The 12,670-nt window shown below is 40.9% G+C and overlaps 1 protein-coding gene across 1 annotated transcript in view; it reads left to right on the top strand.

Moving 5' to 3' along the window:
* KCNH1 (potassium voltage-gated channel subfamily H member 1) overlaps window positions 1–8,592 on the top strand; it is a 358,490-nt gene extending 349,898 nt beyond the window's left edge. The window contains exon 12 of the transcript XR_006101185.1: window positions 4,932–8,592. The gene's annotated coding sequence lies outside the window, so the exon portion shown is untranslated. The remainder of the gene's footprint in view (window positions 1–4,931) is intronic.
* The last annotated feature ends 4,078 nt before the right edge of the window (window positions 8,593–12,670 follow it).

Genomic DNA, 12,670 nt, shown 5'->3' with positions numbered 1-12,670 from the left:
CCAGGAGGATTGCTGAGAGACAATCCTCCTGGACCTGCATCTGCCAGCACTCTCAGCCCTGCGTTGTTTAAAGGAGGGAACCTCCAGGCCTGGTTCCTCCCCAGAGTCACCACTAGGCTGCTGTGCCACCAGAGGAATCCCATCAGCACTAGGACCTGGCTGAGCCTCCTCCTCTGGGGCTGGGAGATCAGGGCTGAATTCTGGCAGAACACTGGATCCATCAGCCTCTGCTGGATACAGAAGCGAGCTCTGTTTATTCTAGATCTTTCCACATTGTGAGCTAGATTTGAAGAATTGCGTGTTAGCTCCCCACAACCATTGTCTTCCTCTTTCCAAAAGTTACACATCCTACTGCCCTTCACCACACCAACTCTTTCAAACTGCAGCAGTGTCACAAATACCCTCAAGCTCAGTTTTGAGGTGCTGCTTCTGAAGAATAACTGCAAGAAGAGGCCTTGCTGAGTGTAAAAGAGCCCTGTGCACCTAAAGGGACTTTTTAAACCTCACCCATGGTCCTTGCAGAAGATTTTGATTGTTGTTAAACCGCAGGGATTCAGGGGAGTTTTTGTTCCCATCTTCATAATTATTAGGGACAAAAATAGAAAGTGATTACAATAATATACAGCACATAAAGCCCAGCAGTTAGTAACTTCACTGCAGTCATGTGAGGGAGCTTTGGAGGATGTTAGTTCCTTAAGATTGATTTCTTCTGTACAAAAGCAATCATGAACTCTTGCACAGTAACTGGGACCATTTTGCTCAATTTATTTTTCATGACATTTATAGTTCCCTAGTTCTAGAGCTTCAGTGCTTGGCTGACTAATCAGGTTGGATTGATTTAAAAAAAAAAACACTTTAAAATATTTTTAAATGTTCCCTCCAATTAATTGGGAAGCAGGATGTGTCTCTCTGTGTTTGAGTAGCCTGGATCCAGACATGTAGACTTCTGCTCACATATTCTTCCAGTTTCATTTTTGAGTACTTCCTTGAAAAGTCTCTTCTGAGGGTGTATCCACACTGCAGAATTATAGCATTTTGAGACCACTTTAACTGCCATGATGCTATCCTACAAAATCCTGGGATTTGTAATCTGGTGAGGCACCAGAGCTTTCTGAGAGAGCAAGCTGAATACCTCATCAAACTGCAAATCCCAGGATTTTGTAGGATAGAGTCATAGCCATTAAAGTGGTGTCAAAATATTTAATTCTGCTGTGTGGATTCACCCTGAAAATCAGGAGCCTTTTGAGAATGTCACAGGATATGCTATGGGAAGCTGTAGCTGAAGGAAAGAATTAAGATACCCTCACCTCATTTATACAGAATTACCTTAAGGAGGAAGCACTTTGGATTTTAACCAGTGCAGTGATTTCGATTGCAAGATTTTTTTTTAAAAAAGCATGAATGGGAAGTCCAAGCTTAGGAGAAGCACTGTCTTTTCTCTCCCATACAGGAAGGAATTCTTCCTACAATAGCCTTAGTGTGATTAATGGATATCAACTGAAAACAAGAAATGTAGGCTTTTTCTTCTTCAAAATTATTGTTTATCCATATAAAAATGATGTCCATTTCATGTATTAATTAATCAATGAAAAGCCATACACTTGATAATTCAAAATGCCTTATAAGTTGTGGTATTATGTACAAAGGTTGAAAAGTACAAGTTGAAAAGCTGAAGAACTCCCCCCCCTCCAGTTGATTGCCTTTGTGTATTTATATATACTTGTGAGAAAGTGGAAATGTAGTGGGCCCTTGGGATTTGCTTCCAGGACCTCCATGGATATCAAAATCCATGGATGCTTTTTGGATTGTTTCAAGCTGTGGATGGCTGACTCTGTGGATGCAGGATTTGTGGATACAGAGAGCTGACTGTACATATAATATAAGAATAGGGTAGCCTTGTCATGCATTGTCAAGGCTTTTAGGGGATATTTTTTGGTGCTACTGTGCCTTTAATTAAAAGATACCTCTTGCATTTTCTATTTCATTTATTGCTTCCTGTATGAATGGAGGTGTGTGGTTTGCTCCTTTTCATGACACATGTGCACCATGCACAACTCTCTTTCGCTCACTCTTTGAAGAATGATCATGTGCACACTACAGGTCTGGATAGCATGTGATTCTAAATTACTCTTTAGTGATACATGCATGAACTTCTACTCTGCAACACCGATGAGCAGGAGATGAATTGTCTGAACAAGGAATTCTCCTTATTCTTTGTTTATGTATCCATTTTGCTACAGTATGTCATTTTGCTAAATCATAGTTTGAAGTTGGTTTATTTTAACAGACCAGATTTAGCAGATTTTGTCCAATAAAGATTATAACAGGAAGCTGTTCTTAGTTGAAAACAGAAGCAAAAGCTTCCATTTTTTTTCTTGGAGTTATGTACCAGACAGGGAGACTGGAGGAGATAGCATGTGCGCCCAAAGATTATACACTTTGGTTTAGTGTTATATGTGAATCCAGTCAACAAGAAACAAAAATATCACCTCACTGAGGAGATAGCAATAAAGGAGGTAGAAGGTGCAAGAAGGAAGCTGGTAATTAACATTGTAAAGAAACGTTGCAAAATGCAACCTAGTTGACAGTAAGGCTTGTACAAGGATCGTAGCCATGGAGAAAGCTGTTCCTGGATAATAACAGTATATTAAGATGATAAAGGGCCATGTTAACACATAGCTTTAGTTGCATAACTGGCTGATTGCAGAAAAACAATATTTTTGGAGTATTAAAGGACCCTAACATGGAAGTCAGCAACCACAGTTGGGTATGTTTTGTGTATCTGCAAAGAGGTTGACTTCCAAACTCTAATCTGGAAGGCAGGCAAGTTTGAGTACCTGGATCAAAACAGCTAGTTTTAATGCAGACTGAGGGCCTGTGCAGACAGGCCAAATGAAGCAGCTTCGGGTCACTTTTGAGGTGTGCTATTTAAATTATGCAAGCGTCCTAAGAGGCCAGAAGCTGTGCCAAAGTCATGCTCCAGTCTTTCATCTAAAATTGCCCCAGGGGACACAAACATGATTAAAATGCCCCCATATACACTAGAGGGCATTTGAGGGCAAATAAATTGACCCCTGAGAGCCACACACACACACACACACACACACACACACACACACACACAGCAAAGCAGGCTTCATGCAGCCCTTGGGCTGCACTTTCCCCATCCCTGTTCTACATAAAGGTTCTCAGGGAAAATGAAATAATGATTTAAAAATATATCAGGGGATGAACTAGTGCTAAAGAAACACAGGCTCTGCAGCATAACAAGTGGGGCATTTTCCTATCTCACCCCCTTTGATTTTAAAAGTCTTGCTCAAGGAAGAAGGAAGGTGGGTGATATTACTGTTTAAAGTACAGAGCAAATGAGCAGCCCAGCAGAACACTTTAGGAAGCCATTTCTGTTCCTCTTTCAGAGCTATTCGCCCCACTGTTTGCTATGCAAGGCAAAGAGAGGCTTGCTGGTTCAGGTCTACACATGGCTTTTTCTGCATTGGTACTTCAGTGTGGATAGTGATTTATATTCCAGTTTATAGGACCAGGATATGAAACAGCAGATCCAACTTGGTGAAATCTCAGTAGATTTTCTTTTTACTGTCTTATGTATTGAACTTGAAGCGTTATTTTATAAAAGTAGGGCAGAATTTACTGAGGCAGTTACAAGTACATAACCTAGAGTTACAAATTTGTGACTGGTTCATAATCCCAATCCCTGTGTATTCACTAGTTTAGGAAATAGGTAGGGACTGTGAAAGTTCCCCAGTTCTCACTTCCCAGGCAGCCACCAGTGGAAACTTATGGTCCGAGTTCCCATTTGCCAGCAAACTCTGGTGCTGAGGGAATTGTGGCAGGGAGGGAATGTCAAGTTCTTGCAGATTGACAGAGAAGAAACCCCTGTTGCTTGCATCTCCTGCAGTCTGGTAAATGGGGATGGGGGGAAGCAAACCAAGAGACACTGCTTAGTTGTACAACTAAGATAGTTACATAGCTAAGTAGGTAATACAGGATTGTGGCCAACATGTATTAGGCATTATCTACCTCCCTTACCCCAGAAGTAACATGTTGCTAAAGTAACATTACTTATTACTTAAGAGTACTGAATTAGTAACAAGTTAGCAATGCATTAATTTGTACATTACAATCATCCTTAGCTACTTAACAGAGGCACTAAGAAACCCTGTTAGTGAATTATGAAGATGTGATGGGACACTGGCAAGAGTGTCCTGAGGCACATTGTGGTCTACCGATAGATTCCAGACTTTTAGCAGTCTGCTAACTAGGCTAAGCTATAGTGCAGAGGAAGGCAGGATCCCAAATTTTGAATAGAGGCACCTCACATGAATGGAGCCGGTGGCAGCTCAAATGCCAGTGGTATGGTAAGCCTGCTCTTGGTTTTGGTACAAACTTTACAGGGCTGTTCAAGGTGCTGAACTGATTTTACATAACCCCTTTAAAGTTCTGACTTAAACTGACAACAGATTCATCACCACTCTAGTGCTGTAGCCACCAGCCACTGCTAAATGGAGCCCTTCAGCTCACAGATGGCAGATCCTTTATCCAATGTGACGTTTACCAAAGAAATTATCACCAAAACAATGAGACAGTTGTAAATAGTGAGTAATACTGGACACAATGAGATATCATGTGTTACATCCCCACATCCTCTGGAACGGTCTTAGCAGCAGGATGCTTAGTAGTTGATGTTTACTGTGATAAAGGCTTTTGAAATTGTCTTGGACGTTTTAAGGTAAAATGCCCTTATTTACTTTTTAAATACAGGCCTTATTTAAAAAGTGACTCTCTAAAATGATGCAAATTCTTCTAAGAATTATTTATAAAATCCCTTTGTGTCTTTGGAATATGTGTATTTCTGTCTGAGATTACATGTACTATATTAAAAACACCCTTCTTGCTTTAAATTTCATTTACAGCGCTGTCCCGATTTTCCAGAGAACATCCAGTTTAACAGCTTCGAAGGTGATGTTCTGCTTCTACAGTACTTCACTGTAATGAATTGAAAGAGCTATTTACTGTGAACATCCTGGTGATTTTTGTTTTATGTTTCCTTGTTTTGACTCAGTGTAGAGTTTGGTGTGGAACCATTGAAAAATTGGATTTTTATACTAACAACAGAATGAGTGTATGTGATTGTGCAGATACATGGCACACATGTATGTATTAGTATGATCTGTAGTTAATGTTACTGGAATATGAACAGCATATCCTAGACTTTATGATCATGATATAACAAAAAGAAGTCTTCCCTTTGTGGATGATCTATTCAGAACAAAGAACATGTTTCCCAATGGGTTGTGAAGTTATTATTTTCACTGTAAACTTTGATTAGATTGAAACTTTACAGCTAGGGTATGACCAAAGAAATACTGGTACAACCAGAATTTGTGTGCAGATGTGTTGAATATGTATTAGAAAATTTTTAGCATTGGGAGAGACATGGTTGCTTCCATGTTAATGACATGGAAAATGAACTCCACATTTTGGTCCATACTTTAAGCTGCAAGCTGAGACTTATCTCCAAAATAGATTCTGTATCTTGGATATCTTCTTTAAGGTTTAGGCTAATTCTGGGGGTGGATTTACCACCTCACTGACTTGGAAGCCACCAGATGCCACTGTTCAGTGTAAATAAAGAAGCAGTTCATTTTTGGCCATTGGAAAAGTGAGAGATTAAATATCAGCACACGGTAGCTAATACCTGGTATGAATCTACAAAGCATCTTGTTTAGCATGGCCACATTACACGCCCAGATGCAAGTATGGAAGTAGGCTTTTGCAGGAACAGCTGTTGCAGATTATATCTTTGTTTGCCTCATGGTTGGAATTTCAGGTCAAAAGGATGCATCTGTTCACATGGAAGGGGATGTTCCTCCAAGATCAGTAGTTGGTGTATATATCTATTTGCATGTAATACTGGGTCACTGATTTTAATGTGTGTGGAAATGTTGTCAATTCATATGGCTTCTACAGCTGAAAGTGAGGAACCTCAAAGCCAGTTGTCACAGAACATTCTATGCTAGGTATGTAACAGGAAGTATAAGGTGAGAAACTGCTAAAAAGACATACAGCTCGGCCATAGTGCATGACACCTGTGTGGACAATGGCATTGAGAGCTAGAGGGTAATGTTGGCAAATCAGACAATTCTTCCCCATCTTGCTGTTATCCTAACTGGTTTAGAATGACTTCTTTGCTTTTCACCTTGTCTTGGACAACCCAAATGTACTGCAGATTGCAACTGCATTTCTCTACAAGGTTAACATAGTGGCAGCAATCCTATATTACTCCCAACAAGAGGCAACCCACTGAATCAATGGGATTTACCTTACATGTTGACTTATCACTGAACAATAGATTCAGTGGATCTTGTCAAATTGGAAGTAACCAACAGGATACAAGACCAGTGGTTCTTATCCCCCACAAGAACACTTAAATAGAACCAAAACTATATTATATTAAACAAGTCCAGTAGCTGCAGGATAGAATACTATTCACTTCTGGAGACTTTTCACACTACACATTGATAGCATTATGAATGTACTTAAATAGTTATAGTTCCATTGTATGGAGTCCTGGAATTTGCAGGGATTCTCAGCCAGAGAGTGCTGGTGCCTCTCCAAACTACAAACCCCTGGTTTCCAATGGGATGTTGCTATGTCTGTTAAAGTAAAATTCTAGTACTATAATTGTGTAGTCTGAAAAGGATCCTGGTTACAGCCATTCAATCATAAAATAATTACATGTAAGGGTCAGAACCTGTTCAGCATTTACTGACATTTGTCACTGACCATTTCTCTTATGAGGATTATGTAGGAAATTAAATAATGTTTCAGTCTCTTTCCTGCTCTGTGTTTGAGTATCTGTCAAAATGTGAAGCATTTTTCATGGAGATAATAGCTTTTTATGTGTATTATAGACCAATGGATGCAAGAACCACTTAAGTCCTTAGTAACTTCAAGAATGGCATGGTCTCATTCTTTGTCTTAGACATCTATGTGCTGCATAATGATGGGGCATTTTATTTATTTGTTGGGATGTCTGATTCCCAAGTTTCATGCCTATGTCCTGGTAGCCTAAAATGTAGGGGCAGCCTGTGGTTATGTTGGTATTGTCCACTGTATTTCTATAGTGCAAGAGCTGGTCTGGAAACAAAAGGAATATTTCTCCTCTGGGGCAGTGTTCTTTCTCATGTTCAAAGGTCACCTCAAGGTGCTTATTATGCTGCGCTTTCTGCGAAGCTGTTTGGGTACCGTTGCTTTCAGATACTCTTCAGTGGCATGTTCTCTCACCTTGGCATAACTGCACAGTGTCTGTTGGCAAATCCCTCAGTGGATGCCAAGTGAAGGAATGCAGTCTTCAGGGGCCACAGAGGCAATAACCAATCATCTGCACTTCAAAAGTAATAATAAGCATTTCAAAGCAAGTGAGCCTCCCTGGGATGCTTCCAAGAATTCTGTCCGAGTTACATAAGAAACACTGTTATTAGTACAGTGTCTGACTTCCTCAAGCCCCCATAAGCCACACTGTTGTGGCAAGGATTGATTCCAGCTAAGTCAAAATAAAGCTTCTTGCAATAAGATGTCTTAACGTTTAGCCTTAAGACCCTTCCTGTAAATCATAAAATTGAAACTGTGATGCTGTCATGGATTCCCTTTCTAATGTTCTGTATTGTGCACACCACAGTTGTTGCCTCGAGATATAACGCACTTTGATTAGATTTTTTAGCTCTAATAGAAATCACTCATTAGTATTTAAATTTATTCCTCCACGTATTGCCTTCTTACTAGTTTTGCTGTAGCCTTTCCTTCTTCACCAACTGAAGACCCTCTCTCATCATAGACATAGACACTTTTGTGTATCAGGGAGTGAAAACAACCTGTTTTGTGTATCAGTCAAAACTCCCTCCCCATACATACTTCTTACCCCATGAGCAAGGCAGTATATCTCCCTGATGCTGTAACCTTTTTTCATGACTCCTGAATGTTGTTTAAACTTATTTGATGTGAGGGATCCCATAATGTTACCATAATTGGATTTAAACAACCAGTGTTGGTGGGTTTTATTTTGTTTTTTAAAAGGAATGAATTTTCAAAGGGCAATGATTTTACTGATTTTTGAATCTTCATTTCAACAAGAGAAAGTTTCAATAATCTTGTATCAGGATGAACTGCTATATGAAGTAATATGACTTTTCATAATGAATGTGGTATATTATTGTACCTTCATACACTATATATTTTTTCATTGGCTGAAACACACTGCAACCTTCAGCCACCACTGCATGGACACTTTATGGATAAACAGTAATGCAGTTGTTTGGGCACTTTACTCCACTTGTTTTCTTCCTTTCCAGAATTCACAGAATATTATCTCTCCTGATTATTTCTTTGCATTTGTCACTTTGTCTTATCAAGCATGAATAAAACAAAATGAATAAGTAGATACTATTTTTGTGGTCAGCTGAAAAGCTGCCAGTAGAGAGAACATATATCTCTTGTTTTGGAATGTTCCAATAAAGTTACAGTCACTGACATTAATAAATATTCCCTTACTGACATTTTTAAACAAGCACAAATAATATTTGTAAAGACAAATTTTGATTTTATTTATTATAGTAATAAACTATTTTATACATTATGACTACCCTCTGTACTGTATGTTTTCCTGTTTGAACAAATGACTGCAATTTCATGTTTCTTCTCAAGTGGTTGTCTGAGTTATTTCTGAAAATAATAGATTTCCCCAGTTTAAATTCCACTTTAAGGGGATCATTTCTAATCAGGTCTCTATGATTTCTAAGTACTAAAAGCTCTGGATTTCAAGATTAGGGAATACAGAAAATAACTACCTTGGTTAGGGACCCCAGAATTTGTTGCAAGCAGAACTCATATCCCTTTGAAGTTCAAGGGTGACTTGTAATGGTCTTTCTACTCATGCTCTGCAGTAGCAACAACCTCCCATTTTCTTTCCCACTTGAAATGTGCTTGGCACTGGTAGCAACAGCTGATGCCAACAGACCAAAAATGCTAATGCAGCACAATTGATAAAGTGATGAATTTCAAAGGGAAAATGTTCATTCTGACCATTCTCACAGACTCATACTAAAGGAGAGTCCAAAGCTTCAAGCAGCTGTATCAATCTATAGATTCTATATCAGTGGTTCCCAACCTTCCTAATGCCATGACCCCTTAATACAGTTTCTCATATTGTGGTGACCCAAACCCATGAAAATATTTTTGTTGCTACTTCATAACTGTAATTAAATAGGTGTTTTCCAATGGTCTTAGGCGACCCCCATGAAAGGGTCATTCGACCCCCAAAGGGGTCCCGACCCACAGGTTGGGAACCACTGTTCTATATCAACAAAACAGTTCTAGTAGGTTATTTCACCAGACCCAGCAGTAATACTAATGAGTCTGAATTGTCTACTCAAGACCAAACCACCTTGGTTTGGTTGCTGTAGACATACATTCCCCCAATCCAGCTATTCAGATACATTCTGAGAAGGCAGGGAAGCTTGAGAAAGGCCTGGTTAAATCAAAATGTCTTGGTACACCACTGTGGAGGCATGTCCCAACATCCAGGACTCTGAGAAATTATGTTTCTTGAGGAACCAAGCCCCTAGCATTCTTAGACAAAACAAAGGCTTCGGCACACTCATCATCCTCACTGAAAAGGCTCCTGTTGTTGCCACTGCTATGGCTACCTGAGGATGGGGACAGCATGGAGAAATGCTTGGACACTGATGTACTCAGTCCTCATGATGTCACTCCTCATGATGCAGCATCAGACTGGCTGGTACAGAGGTTGGAATTCTCTTGGTAACATATATCTATGTAATGCTCTGTTATACTAACACAAGGCACTTTTGGAGTCATGGGGAGCAGCAGTGCTAGGGGGGAATGGCAGCAAAAGCTGTCTCCATCGCCAGAGAAAGATGCCCTGCTAGCTCCAGAGCAGCAGGGCAGCTTTCTCATGACAGAGAAAACTTGTTTTGCTGCTGCTGCTCCTCCATGGTCCCACAACCATTTGACCCCTGCCACAGTGATATCACCTAGACTGTTGCCACTAACTGTCCTGGTATAGTCACCTTGGCCAACAGGATAGTGGACATGGGCTGAGATCCTCCATCAGCACATCAGGTGTGCTGTTCCATGTCTTCCACCAACCTAGCAGCTGTCAAGCCTTTGGAAGGCGCCCTGCTGTTGTCACTTACTGGTGCAGAAGGGAAGGAAAGGGAAGCAGTTCAGGTCACAAGAGAAACTGCTGGTCTCAGCTCAGACATGGGGGGAGGGTCTTAAACAGAGTCTATCTGCCTTTTCCTTCCCCTGGGAGTTCAGAAGAGCTGCATCTTCATGATCTGAATTACCTCCCTCCCTTTTCCACTGGTAAAGGATAGCAGCCTGGGTCATTCCTGGGGCTTGACAGCTACTAGGGAATGAGAGGTTTTTGGAAAGAGAGTAAGGACAACTGAATCACTCTCTGCACCCCTCCAAAATGGGACTTAGCGGACATATAAGCCACACTAATGCATATGTAAGTCATCACCAGGATGCTAGCTCTAATACAATTTTTCTGGTAGAATGATTAAATCATTTTAGTTGAAATCAATCCAAATTCACGTGAGGATGGCTGGCCTGTCACTCTTTATAAAGGTCATCACAGTATATACTAAGCTTTCATTTAGAAATAACATTATAATGTATACTATGATGTATGTGAAGTCTGACAAGATCAACTGATGTTCCCTCTTCAGAATGATGTAGATACATAGTTTCCCCCTCAATAAATGTGTTTGGTCATGTTCAATTCTTTATCATAACTCGGATCACTAGGGCTTAATTGCTAGAGTGAAGCCATTTCATATTTTTCTGACTAGTTAAACACCCCAGTTACTTTATCTGTAAAGTAACATCCAAGGAAGTAGAGGACATCACCAACTAAGAAGGTAGGAACACTGTGTCCATACTATCCACAAAGCCTAAGTTACACAGAGCAATACATAGGAGTATGATAAACAGCATTGGCTCTAAACTTAGTCATGCTATGCACTATTTTATTTATTTTAAGCTGTGGTACAGATGGCACTAATTTGCCATGCTGGTGCTGTACTAGGGTTAAGGGACCACAAGCAACCGCACGATCCCTAATCCTAGTATGGTGCGCTGCCATAACGATGGCGGCGTCCTGTATACATGGGCACTGCCATTGTTATGTAAGCACCGCACGGCATCTGCATGTTGCCATGTGGCACTTACAAAACCAGTGCGCCAGTGGCGCACTTGTCACGCCACCCCTGCGGCTTTAAAAGAACCTGCTTTTTGCAGGTTCTTTTTCTTCCACAGGGAAGCCACACGGTTTGGCGGCTGCAGCTTCCCTGCAGAGGAAAAAACACCGCCACTGCTCCGGACATCCAGGAAGGTATGTACCGGGCCTAACATACTTATATCCCACTCTGTACTATAAGATCACATGGTGAAAAAAAGACAAAAAAAAGAAGCTGACATTACTTGGACTCCTTCAGATATCCAAGGCCAATGTTTTTAATGCCATCTCTAGCATCTCAAACTGAGATGAGACAATCAGCACAAATTATTTTGAGTTGGTGTCATACAGCTTTTGTAAGGCTAATTTTTCAGGGTTTTTTTATGGAGGGGGGTTTAAATTATGTGAGGAGGCTTGGAGGTTGTAAGGCCAAAGCCACTGCATTTTGCTACACATTTGAGGCAATTTGGAGGGTTTGGGAGGGGGGGAATCACCTAAAAAGTTATTTTAGGATCTTGGGGTACTGGGGATCCATTGAGTACACTTTCCACACCCTTACTGCAAGGAATAGAGAGCCAGTGTTGTGTAGTAGTTTGAGTGTTGGACTACAACTCAGTTTCCCACTCAAGCATAAAAACCTACTCGGGTGAGTTTTTCGGGCTATGTGGCCATGTTCTAGAAGAGTTTCTTCCTGACGTTTCACCAGCATCCGTGGCTGGCATCTTCAGAGAATGCTTGCCTGGAAAGGAGCTGGGTGTGTGTGTGTGTGTGTGTGTGTGTGTGTGTATTGTATATACTCCTTTGATGTATGGTAAAAATAGAGCCTGGTCCAGGTGCTTTACAGGCTAGTGGTTATTCCATCTCAGACATCAGAAGGGCTGCCAGGCCCAGGAAAACTAAGAGGAGTGAAAACAAGCAGCCACCCAAAGGGAAGGTATGTTTACCATACATCAAAGGAGTCACAGACAGAATAGGCAAGTGGTGAAGAAGCACAACCTTCAAATAGTTTACAAACCGACGAAGAAAATCCAGCAAATGCTTCGCTGAGCCGAGGACCAGAGAGACCCTCTCACAGCCGCAGGAGTTTACTGCATACAATGCAGCTGCGGACAAGTCTACATAGGGACCACCAAACGCAGTGTGCAAACAAAAATCACGGAACACGAGACACACTGCAGACTGGGTCAATCCCTGGGAGGGCTGCTGCTGCTGTGTACTGCTGAGCAGGGAGGCAATTTAGATGAAAAAAGCAGAAAGGATTAGCTCTGAGAAAGAGGGGTGCCCTCCATCTTTCAGCTCACTTTAATTTTTTTAACCCTACAAACGAAGACCTGCAATTTCTTCTGAATTAACCCCCCTCCATCCTCCCCACATGAGAAAAGGGAGATG

The sequence above is a fragment of the Sceloporus undulatus genome, chromosome 1, assembly GCF_019175285.1.
Source record: "Sceloporus undulatus isolate JIND9_A2432 ecotype Alabama chromosome 1, SceUnd_v1.1, whole genome shotgun sequence".
Taxonomy (NCBI): Eukaryota; Metazoa; Chordata; class Lepidosauria; order Squamata; family Phrynosomatidae; genus Sceloporus; species Sceloporus undulatus.
Note: the sequence above shows the minus strand (reverse complement) of the source record. Positions and strands in the feature narration are given on the sequence as shown.